Source organism: Phascolarctos cinereus, unplaced genomic scaffold, assembly GCF_003287225.1.
Source record: "Phascolarctos cinereus isolate Bilbo 61053 unplaced genomic scaffold, phaCin_HiC Scaffold_4;HRSCAF=312, whole genome shotgun sequence".
In the NCBI taxonomy this organism is placed as follows: domain Eukaryota; kingdom Metazoa; phylum Chordata; class Mammalia; order Diprotodontia; family Phascolarctidae; genus Phascolarctos; species Phascolarctos cinereus.
The window spans coordinates 330,670,875-330,681,636 of NW_027555847.1; the positions used below are offsets into that span (position 1 = coordinate 330,670,875).

Consider the following 10,762-nt stretch of genomic DNA (forward strand, 5'->3'; position numbering starts at 1 on the left):
GAAGCTTTGAGCTTCACTTGGATTAGGCAGTCAGCAGTTTGGGGAGGGATAGACTTGCACAGTGGCCATGGCAAAGAAGCTGAAGGACCAGGGAGTACAGCAGCTAAAAGGGTCAAGGCTAGGCTGTTCGGGGGCAGCGTGGAGAGGGGCAAGGCGCAGTGGTTTTGGAGGAAAAGAACCCTTGTTTGAATCCTTGGCTTTGCTGCTCCTCAACTACGTGTGTGACCTTGAGCGAGTCTTTCAGTTCCTCTCTCTAGGGTTCAGTAGCCTTGTCTATACAAAGAGGTCTTTGGACAAAGTGATCTTCTCAAAGGTCCATTCTAGCTTTAATCATGTGCCCTTGTATACTTATAAATGAACTTGCTAACCCTCAATATAATGCAAGCTTCTTCAGAGCTGGAACTGTTCGATTTTTATCTCTATCTCCAGCACCTACCATGGGTGCCTGCACATAGTAGGTTCTCAATAAATACTTTTGATTAACTGATTGATATACCAAGGACTTTATTGCAAAATAGTTTTGTGCGTGTGTGTGTGTGTGTGTGTGTGTTCCTTTTCACATGAAAAGATTTCTTTGCTTCAGAAATCCTGTAGTGGAATGAGTTCTGGACTGGGATAAAGAAGCTGCTAACTCCAACCTTGTCCTACCTCCTTCTAACCATAGGCAAGTCTCTTGGCTTATTTGGAGTCCATTTCCTTATCAAAAAAAGAAGGGATCATAGGATTTAAAGCAAGAAAAGACTTTCTGAGATCATCTGGTCCAACCCTTCATTTTACAGGTGAGGAGATAGGAACAAAAGTAAAGTGACTTATGTAGCACATGCTCTGCAGCTATTATCCCAAACAAACTGACAAATTGAATGTGACTACTTGTCTCCCTCAGAGTCTAAAGGGGGTGTGTTGTGTTTTTTTGGTTTTTTTTTTAATGCTATAGTTCACAAGTCCCTGCTAGTGTACTTCCTGCCAGTTTATTATCAGTTGATATCCACTGGTCAGCCAGACTTGATTAGCTTTTAAAAAGAATATCTTACTACAGTGATATAGTTGGTACAAACATTTCTCCACATATTCTCCCAAAAATATATAGAAAGTATGTGGGAAAGTGGGCAAAAAATGTATTTCACAGCTCATGGCATTCCTTTTGATGGACTCCTCAAGATGTTATCTTCTGCTAGGCTCTTTGTAGATCATTGAATCTTCCATCAAACTGTCCTTGGTTTCCAATGCAGACATTGCAATGAGCCACAGGTGTTCTGGGGATGTTACTAGGATGTCAGATGAAAAATCCAAATCCTCCAGTCCTCTGAAATTCATGAATTCCTTCTCTGGCTAAGGGGAAGATTTGTGGGGGAAACTGAAGCTGAGGCCTGAAATTGTTATCCTCCCCATGAATGATTCTTTTTTTTTCCCCTACATTTTAATACAGGTGGAACACTGAATGATTCCTTCACTTCAGCTCCTCCACAGCCAAACCAGGAGGCAGGGACTGTTTAAGTTTCTCTGCCTTCTCTTTGTCTGTGATGCAGTGTGTACAGGTACCTGCTGCATCGAACCTTAAACTTCACATTGTCCTTGTTTTTCTTGATCTTGACAGATTTGGCATCTTTTCGCCTGGCTGTCAGCAGAAAGTCTTTTATTTCCTCGATTTTTCGGGGCATGGCAGCGGCAACGGCGGCGGGACGAGGGGCAGCGTGTGGCCTGAGAGGTCGCGCAACTGCCGAGGGCCGAGGAAGACGGAAAAGCCCCACGAATGATTCTTGCTTACTTTAACTGGAATGCTCTCTCATCACTTCAAGGCATTCAGGACCCAGAGGTCATGGCAAAGTCAGCCAATCTGAAGTCTTCCTTTTTCACCTAGTGAATGGCCTAGTGGTGTATACAGGTGTTGTTCACACCTAGTGCACAATTGCATAGTTTCTTAAACATAATTATATCAAAGAATCTTTTCCCCTATATTGAGTTGAATGGGGAAACTTGCCTGATTTAGTCAATTAACCCTTACTCTGTTACTTAGATGGAATGGAAAGCATTTATTAAATATCTAATATGTGCCAAATACTTTACTGTGGGCTGAGAATACAAATAGAAAAGCAAGCCTATTTCTGCTCTCAAAAGTTCACATTCTAGTAAGAGGAAGCAATACATATAGGAACTTTCAGCTTTGTAATAGATGGAAAGACCTAGTAGTCCTTAGGTTAATTGCACTGTTGGGAAAAGACTATCCAGATGGCATGTGAGTGGGCAGGTTCTGAGGGAAAGAATAATTGAATGGAAACATATTTATTAAGCATTTGTTATGTGTTAAGCACTGCAACAGGGATATAATTAAAAAAGAAAAACAAGAAACTCACATTCTAATAAGAAAAGACAACATATACAGAAAGTCATATGGAGAGACTTAGTGGTGCTTAGGATATAGCAGGAGCATCTAGGTAAAGCAGTGCATAGACTGCCAGGCCTGGAGTCAGAAAGACTTATCTTTCCAAGTTCAAATCTGGCCTCAGGCACTTACTAGCTGTGTGACCCTGACAAGTCACTTAACCCTGTTTGCCTCAGTTTCCTCATCTGGAAAAAGAGATGGAAAAGGAAATGGCAAATGGCACCCAAATGGGATCACAAAGAGTGAGACCAACTGAAAAATAACTTACCAAGGATACAGCAGCCAAACAGGTGATAATGCATTTTTTTGGCGTGATTTCCATTGATGTTACCATGTCCATTTCTAATGTTGAGCCATTTGATAGTTCCAAGGACTTTGGTGGTGAGAACTTTCTTTTGCAGGTCTCTTCAGTAGTTGTGGCTGCTGAAGAGGTAGGGGCTGCAGTACCTTCGGGGTCACTGGTCAGATTGCATCTCAATAAGTTTTGCTGCGCTGGAAAATGGCTATGGGAGCTGGGGTGGAAGCTTGCCCTCATGAATTACTCTCCAGTAATTGTGTCTTGGGCTGTTTACCTGGGTCTGAGAGGAGGTGATGGTCAACTTGGTAGTGGTGATTTGACCCACTAACCTCATGCTGCTCTCTTTCTCTCAAGACTTCTTGTTGCTCCAGGAATGGATGCTGAGAACAAGCTGGATGAAAGGGAGAATTAGAGTGGGTAAGAATACAGACAAAAGCCAAAGGAGAAACAGAGTATGCTGAAAATCTGATACTAGGAAAGCAGATCAGGCATGTGTGAAGTTGAAGTAAACATAGAGAGCTAGGCCACCATATAGTAGCTCATACCTCTGGCTGGCTACCTTTTAATATTAAGATGGGGACATTTGGGTCACGTGCCCTTACCTCCTGAAAGGATTGGCTTTTCAGAATTTGGGAACCAGACAGAGTTAGTGTAAAATAATACATCCAGCCCTAGGCAAAAGTGTAAAGTAGGTCTGGTACCGGAAGAAGACATGACATTGAGGGATTGTAGTTGGAGAATAGGGGAAGGATTAGAGAAAATAAGAATCATTTTGATTTTGTCTGAGAGTCGGTCAACAGGCATTTATTAAGTGCTTTATACACACAAAAACAGAAACACTATGTACATATATATATATATATAAACATATACACATAGACATATATGCACATATAAACATATTTATACATATCTATATATTTCAGACACTGTGCTAAAATCTAGAGATACAAAGAAAAGCCAAAAACACAATCCCTGCCCTCAAGGAGCTCATATTTTAATGGGGTAGGCACCATGAAAATAATAAAATATATACAATGTATAAACAATGTACTGTAAATGGAAGTTAATCTCAGAAGAAACTAGCAACAAGGGCATGAGCAAAAAAGTCTTCCTACAGAATGTGAGATTTATCTTAGGCATGTGGGAAGCTATGAGACAGAAGGGAAAATGTGTAGGATTTCTGGAATAGGGGACAGCCAGAAAAAAGGTATGAGTCAGGAAATAAAGTGCCATGTGTGAGGAATAGCAAGAAGACCAGTGTCACTGAATCACAGAGTGCATGGATGGAAGTAAAATGTGAGGTAGAAGGGGGCCAGGCTGTAAAGGGCTATACATGTCAAAAAGAAGATTTTATATTTGATCCTTGAGGTGACATGAAGCTATTGCAATTATTGATTCAGAAAGGGAGAGGATATTATGGCTAGAGCTATACAACAGAGTGGAGTAGGGTGATCATTTAAATGGTTATTGCAATATACCAGGTGAGAGGTGATGACTGTGTGAGTAAAGAAAAGGGGGCAATGGCATACTGGTAAAAGTTTAATAACTAGCTTTTCAGAAGAAAAAAATACACTGGACATACTTTTTCTTCATCACTTTCTTAAGTCTAGACAAGTATAGACAAAGTATAGACAATCAACAAAATAATAAATCACCGAATTTCTGGTGTTTGCTGATTTCTGAGGTGTAGATGGCTCACACTGAAAATTTAACAATTGACTCTTGTAAGCCAATACAAGCTAGATTCAGCACACCCTGGAAGGGGCCTTCTAGGAGAGATGTTGTTAAAGTAGAGTTGACAAGATATGACAATAGATTGGACATGTTGGATGAGTGTGAGTGAGGACTTCTGCATTTCTGTGCATATTGGTTTGGGTTCCCAAATGTATCAAGTGATGGGTATATCTATAGCTGGGTCACCCCTTTCATAGGTTTGCTTTGCTTTTACTTCAAGAACTTATTTCTACTAGGTCTAGGAATGTGTATGTGTATAAAACTATTATCTTTTTGATTATGGGCTCTTCTATTCATGGAAACTTGTACCTCTCCATGGGTATGATTTCAGTAAACCTCTATTATATTTTAAATTTAAAAAAAAAATTCTTGCTGCTCCAGCAAGGCTGGCTTGCCTATCTTGATCGGAGTAGTTGGTCTGCAGCTGCCATTGAGGATGGTGAGTTCCATAAGGGTTGTCCCCCTTGATGATAACTACAGGAGTCAGGCAGCAAGAAGCAGAACTGATGAGATGAAAAGCATTACTGTTCCCAGGATTCTTGGATCCAGCGTCCTGGGCTAACTCCACTTAGGACTAAGGGGAGGGAGTGACTGAGGTGGTGTCAGTGGCCAGCCTGGTACATGCTACCCCTTGTATCTCAAAAGGCCTTGATGCTCCTGGGGATAAAGGAGTGGGAAAGAACCTTAGAAGTCAACTAATTCAATCATATTTTATTTTTTCTAATGCTTTATTAAAAGATTAACTTTAAACATTAATATACTCAACTAAGTTTCTTTAGTAACTATTAGCATTTAAATTAGCTAATTTAAAAGCATAACATTTAAATATTTTTCAGTCACTCTCTAAATCCTTTTCAAGATTCTTTGTCCATTCACACTCATCTTCTTTTCCTTTTATATATCTGAGTGTGAAGTGACATATTCTATTTTTCTGGTTCTATTCTTTTCACTTTGTATTATTTTATGTAGACTTTTCAAATTTGTTTTTATGTCTCATATCTGTGGGTCTTAATTGCATTCTAATATTCCATTACATTCAGGTATTGTTGTTGGGAGTCAGCACAGTATAGTGGAAAGATTGATGAACTTGACTGAACCAATTTATCCTTGCAATTCCTATACATAGGCTTATGGTCACTCGTATTATAACAACAACACTAACCCTTCTTTTATGTCACGTTATGTCTATTATTATTATTATTATTATCTCATTCTCATCTTGTGTAATGGAGCTCAGGTAGAAATGTCCCTGGAACAATTAGCTATTCTGATATTTTTCTTTTATATTTAGTGTTCTATAGACTATTGAACATTTAGACCCACCTACTTGTGGGCATACCTTCCTCAAGTCTCTTTCCATTCCAATCCAATCCATCTTCCATTCAGCCACTATAGTGATTTTCCTATCTATATATCATATCTTCCTACAAGACCATAAATTTCATGAACTAAGACTGTCTTATCTATACTTAATGTCTCAGGCAAGACCGTGCTCTGTACATAGCAGGCATGTTAGAATGTCTATTTAATTGGCAATAGATGCAATTTGTTTTATAGTTTGAGCCTAGCAAATTATTTCTATTAAAGAAAGCATAGAATTGTAGTTTTAAAGCTGAAATGAAGGATCAACTAGACCAACATCATCATTTTATAAGGGAATTAAGGCTTAGAGAGAAGTGACAAGTACAAGTGCACACAGTGAGGTAGTGATAGAATCCAGGTCTTCTGTCTCTGCCACGTGTTCATCCCACTACAGGATGCTACCTCTTTATCATGGTATCCTATTTTGCTATGGACAGTAGCTATTCTGTTTATGTGTTCTTGTGTAAAGAATCTCACCAATGCCTATGTTGATAAGATCACAAATCTACTGAAAAATTGTTTAATGTGATAATAAATCTGTAATAGAAAAAAACTCTATATAAATTTTGCCCAGTAAATAATGTCCAACTCGATAACGTTAAATAATTGTATTTGTGCAACATTTTATATCTTACAAAGCACTTTCATATATATATTAACAAATTGATAATTTCTCCCAACTACTATCTGATATTGTTATTCTCATTTTACAGATGAGGAAACAAAGGCTCAATTTTTTAGTTGCCTAAGGACAGACAACTATTAATTTGGTAACTCCAAGATTCTCTGTGATGGAGCCCAGGTCTTCTGACTCTATCCAGTGCCTTTTCCATCAACATTCCAATTAGGGATATCAGAAAAAATAGTTTCTGAGGATCAAATGAAGAGTCTAGGGCAAAATAAGTTAATTATAGTGTTAGGAATAGATCTTTGGATTTTTTTCTCTCATACTTAGTCATCATCTACCAATGCTTTGCACAGTACCTAACGCATAGGAATTTAATACAAGCTTGTTGCCTAACTTGCTGTATCAATTCTTTGTTAGTGATTTTTTTTTTCCCTCCTGAGGTTTGCTTCAATCTGCAAAGGTTTTGGATGCATCTCAACATTAACTAGCTTTAATCCTAACATGTTCTTTGAATGTGTCCCTATCTTATAAATAAAGATTCATATTCCAAATAAAGATTAAATAGCTATATTTAACCTTTGATTATCCATTGTTGTTATTTGTCCTTTGTACTTGAAGAGGACCAATATTATGATGTGAGGATCAAGGTACAATGTGTTCCACTGTGCTGATCAGTCCACTACAAGCTCAGAAGGCTCTACCACAGGCTGGGCACAAAAAGTCTGCCTGAACATTTGGAACGAAGGTATCTCTAGATTTGCACATCTCATGTTTCCTTTATGCTGCTGCGACTGCTTTGCTCATAGAACAGTGCCTTCTTTGATGTGAGCACTCTATGCTGGGTGGTTCTGTGCCAGCGTTTCCCGTGTCTTACTATCAACATTAAAGTTCTTCAGAGAGACCTTGAGAATGTCCTTACATCTTCTGTCCCCCTTACCCCCCATTTGAGAGCTTGCCTTGTGTGGATTCTCTATAAAATAATCTTTTAGGTAAGTGTGTGTTTGGCATTTGAGCTACTTGGCCAGTCCATCAGAGTTGCTCTCTCTGCAGTAGAGTTTGAATGCTTGGCAGTTTAGCTCGAGAGAGGACCTCAGTGTCTGATACCTTATCTTGCCAGGTAATCTTCAGAATCTTCCTAAGACAGTTCAAATGGAAGTAGTTCAATTTTCTGGCATGATGCTGGTATACTGTACAGGTTTCACAAACAACAATGAAGTCAGCACAGTGGCTGTGAGGACCTTCAGTCTAGCATGTAGCCTAAAACCTCTTATCTCCTTCATTTTCTTTCGGAGCTTTCCAAATGCTGAGCTAGCTCAGGCAATGCCTGAGTCAACTTCAACATCTATGTGGATATCCCTGGAAAGTATACTGCCAAGGTAAAAGTGAACTTACCCACAACATTCAAAAGTTCTTTGCTGTAATCAATGGCTCCACATATGGATGGTGTGGTGCTGAGGGGTGGAAAACATGTTTCCTTGGTGTTGAGTTAAGGATTGTCCATAGGAGATTCTCCATTTAATTTTGGTCCTTAAAAACCATCAAACTTTTCAGTGCTCGCTAACATTTAGAATAAAAATTGGCTTCATTTATATTTGCCATAATTTACCAAATGCCTCTTATTTCACATCTGCCTTCTAGTTAAAATATGAATACACTGGGAACAGGTCAAGCAATACAAGCCCCTGAGAGGAAAAGAAGCAAAGGGTTTAATTCCCAAATGAAACAATAAGAGCCTGAATGAACTTATAATTGGCTGTATTTGTAAAGTTTTTTTTATGGTATTTTAGCACATAAATTCACCTGATGGCTGTTTTATGCATTTGTTTATAAACAGGTAGTTTTCTATGGAATATGTCAAATTTTTGTATAAAATTCAATAAATACTTCATTTTATATTGAACTGTTATCTTTTTGTTTATGAATTATGAATTCAGGGCAGAGTATTCATGTTGCTCTGCAGCAAATTAGAAATTGGTACCATAAAATACTGTTTGTAATAATTAGTATTAATTTTATTGCCAGTCCAATTTAATTTCTCTATTTTTCTGGTAATATCAAGGCTATATAACAGAAATGAAAAACCCTCAGGGATGCTATGAATTTTTTTTTTGTATTTAAGCTAGTATTTCATTTAACATTTATATAGAATACATTTTTATAGATTATCACTATATCTAGACTAGAATATTTAATTATTTCAAAATTTAATTATAATCAAATCTTAAATATAATTTAAATCAAATTTAAATATAATCAAAATTTAATTATAATCAAAATCAGCAGCTTGATTGTAATTGTACTTTCAATTTTTTTTAAACTTTCAATTGAGTTACATTCTTGTTCTGAATAATTCAACTTTTCCATGGTAATTCATTTACCATTAAATATGAACACATGAGAATGAGAATTTTAGCCACATCATTTAATAAATCTAGAATAAATAAATAGAATAAATTCTCTTAGCATAGGTATCTGTTATACAACCACTTGTTCATCAGAACATTTTGCCATTTTTAAACCCAGTCACAAGCAGCATAATTTTTGTAGCACACTTTGTAATATACTGGAAGGAGCTCTTGATTTGGAGTTAGAGGCCCTGCAACACTAATAATCCCACCCTTTTTTCTTTTGGAGTCAGTGTACTATGTATGCAGTTTGATGTGCCCCATGTACACCAGGAGATCCCAGAACACACCAGGAAGCAGCTGAAATGGAGAGAAATCCTTTGCAGGAGTCTTTAATGAGCTTGGAATACAAATGGGACAAAAATCAACTCTCCTAGCCTTCCACTCCTTTCTTTAATTATAAAAAAATTATTCTAGTTTTAACAAACATCAAATAAAACAAGCTTATTTCCACATACATTGTAGAACAAGAGAGGATTTTATATGAAACTGAAAAATCTCTATTATGTAGAGCTTGCTTTAAAAAAAAAGGGATACTATAAATTCGTGTAATCCTCAAAGTTGTCCTGATTGTTTGTGATTTCTTCTGATCTTCCACCTGTTTTCTATTTTGGAGTGGTGAGTGCCAGGAGAAACCCTATTGCTAGCCTCTTTCTTCCTCCCACCTTTCGCATCCCCTGCCCATGAAAAAAAAAACATTTTTAAAGCAAAAATAAAATTCCCACATTGGCCTTGTCCAAAAACTTATGTCTCATTCTGCATTCCGGCGGCCATTACTTCTGTCTGAGGTGGTGGGTAGCAAGGAGCATCATCATCAGTACTCTAGAATCATGGATGGTCATTTCATTGATTAGAGTTCTCAAGTCTTTCAACTATATATATATATATATATATATATGTATGTATGTATATGTATATGTATTGGCGGGGTGGGGGGAGGGAAAGGCAATGAATTTAAATGACTTGCCCAGGGTCATGTAGCTAGGAATTGTCAAGTGTCTGAGGCTGAATTTGAACTCAGGTCCTCCTGACTCCAGGGCTAGTGCTCTATCTACTGCGCCACCTAGCTGCCCCTCAACCACATTTTTCCATAAATTGTTGTTATCATATAAATTGTTTTCCTGGTTCTGTTCGTTTCACTCTGCATCAGTTCATACAAATCTTCCCAGGCTTCTATGAAACTGCCCTTTTCATCATTTCACATCGAGCATTCCCCAAATGACGTGGATCTCCTTAGGTTCCAGTAATTTGTCACAATTCTATTTCCTCGCCTTTACTTCTTATACATAACATGTGCAAGAATAACTGCCATCAATCAATCAACACGGCGCTAAGAATATAAAGACAGCTCCCCCTCCCCCCGCCAAAAAACAAACGAAAAACCCAGAAAGTCCTTTTCTCCAAGAAACTTGTATCCTATCAGAGCAGACAAAAATGTACGTATATTACGTATGTCCAAAGTATGCTAATACCAACAAGAATGGTACAGAATGCATTTCTCTACTAGAGCATGTGACAGGTTGGGGATAACGGTCTCTGACAGTGCTGGGCTTCTCTCCCTGCCTAGAGTTCTTCCTTTCTGTAAATTCAATCCCGTCCTCTGTCCCCAGAGGATGAAAAGGGAAAAGAACCCGACCAGGGGCGCTCCAGCCAGACACGTACAGAGAGCGCTGAGGAAGGCAGAGTGTAACCCTGACACTAGCTCCCTCTTTTAGAGATACTTCCAACCACATTTAGAAGCTCCACAGAACCAGCCCAGATGTCAGCACAGTCGCAGTCTAGCAAAGCACGTCTTCCTCCCGGGATCGCCCAATTCGAAGGGCCCGAATGCGGCAACGCGAGGCTTCACGGGGACGGTAGGTCTTGCTCTCCGATTCTCTCTGGGCCATTTCGGGAGTAAAAACTACAATTCCCGGCAGGCCCGTTGGTTTGGCGGGCCGGAAGGGGGCGGA

General features: G+C 38.6%; 1 pseudogene; it reads right to left on the reverse strand.

Moving 5' to 3' along the window:
* Positions 1-1,395: 1,395 nt before the first annotated feature.
* LOC110222345 (large ribosomal subunit protein eL38 pseudogene) lies at positions 1,396-1,662 on the reverse strand (annotated as a pseudogene).
* Positions 1,663-10,762: the final 9,100 nt, after the last annotated feature.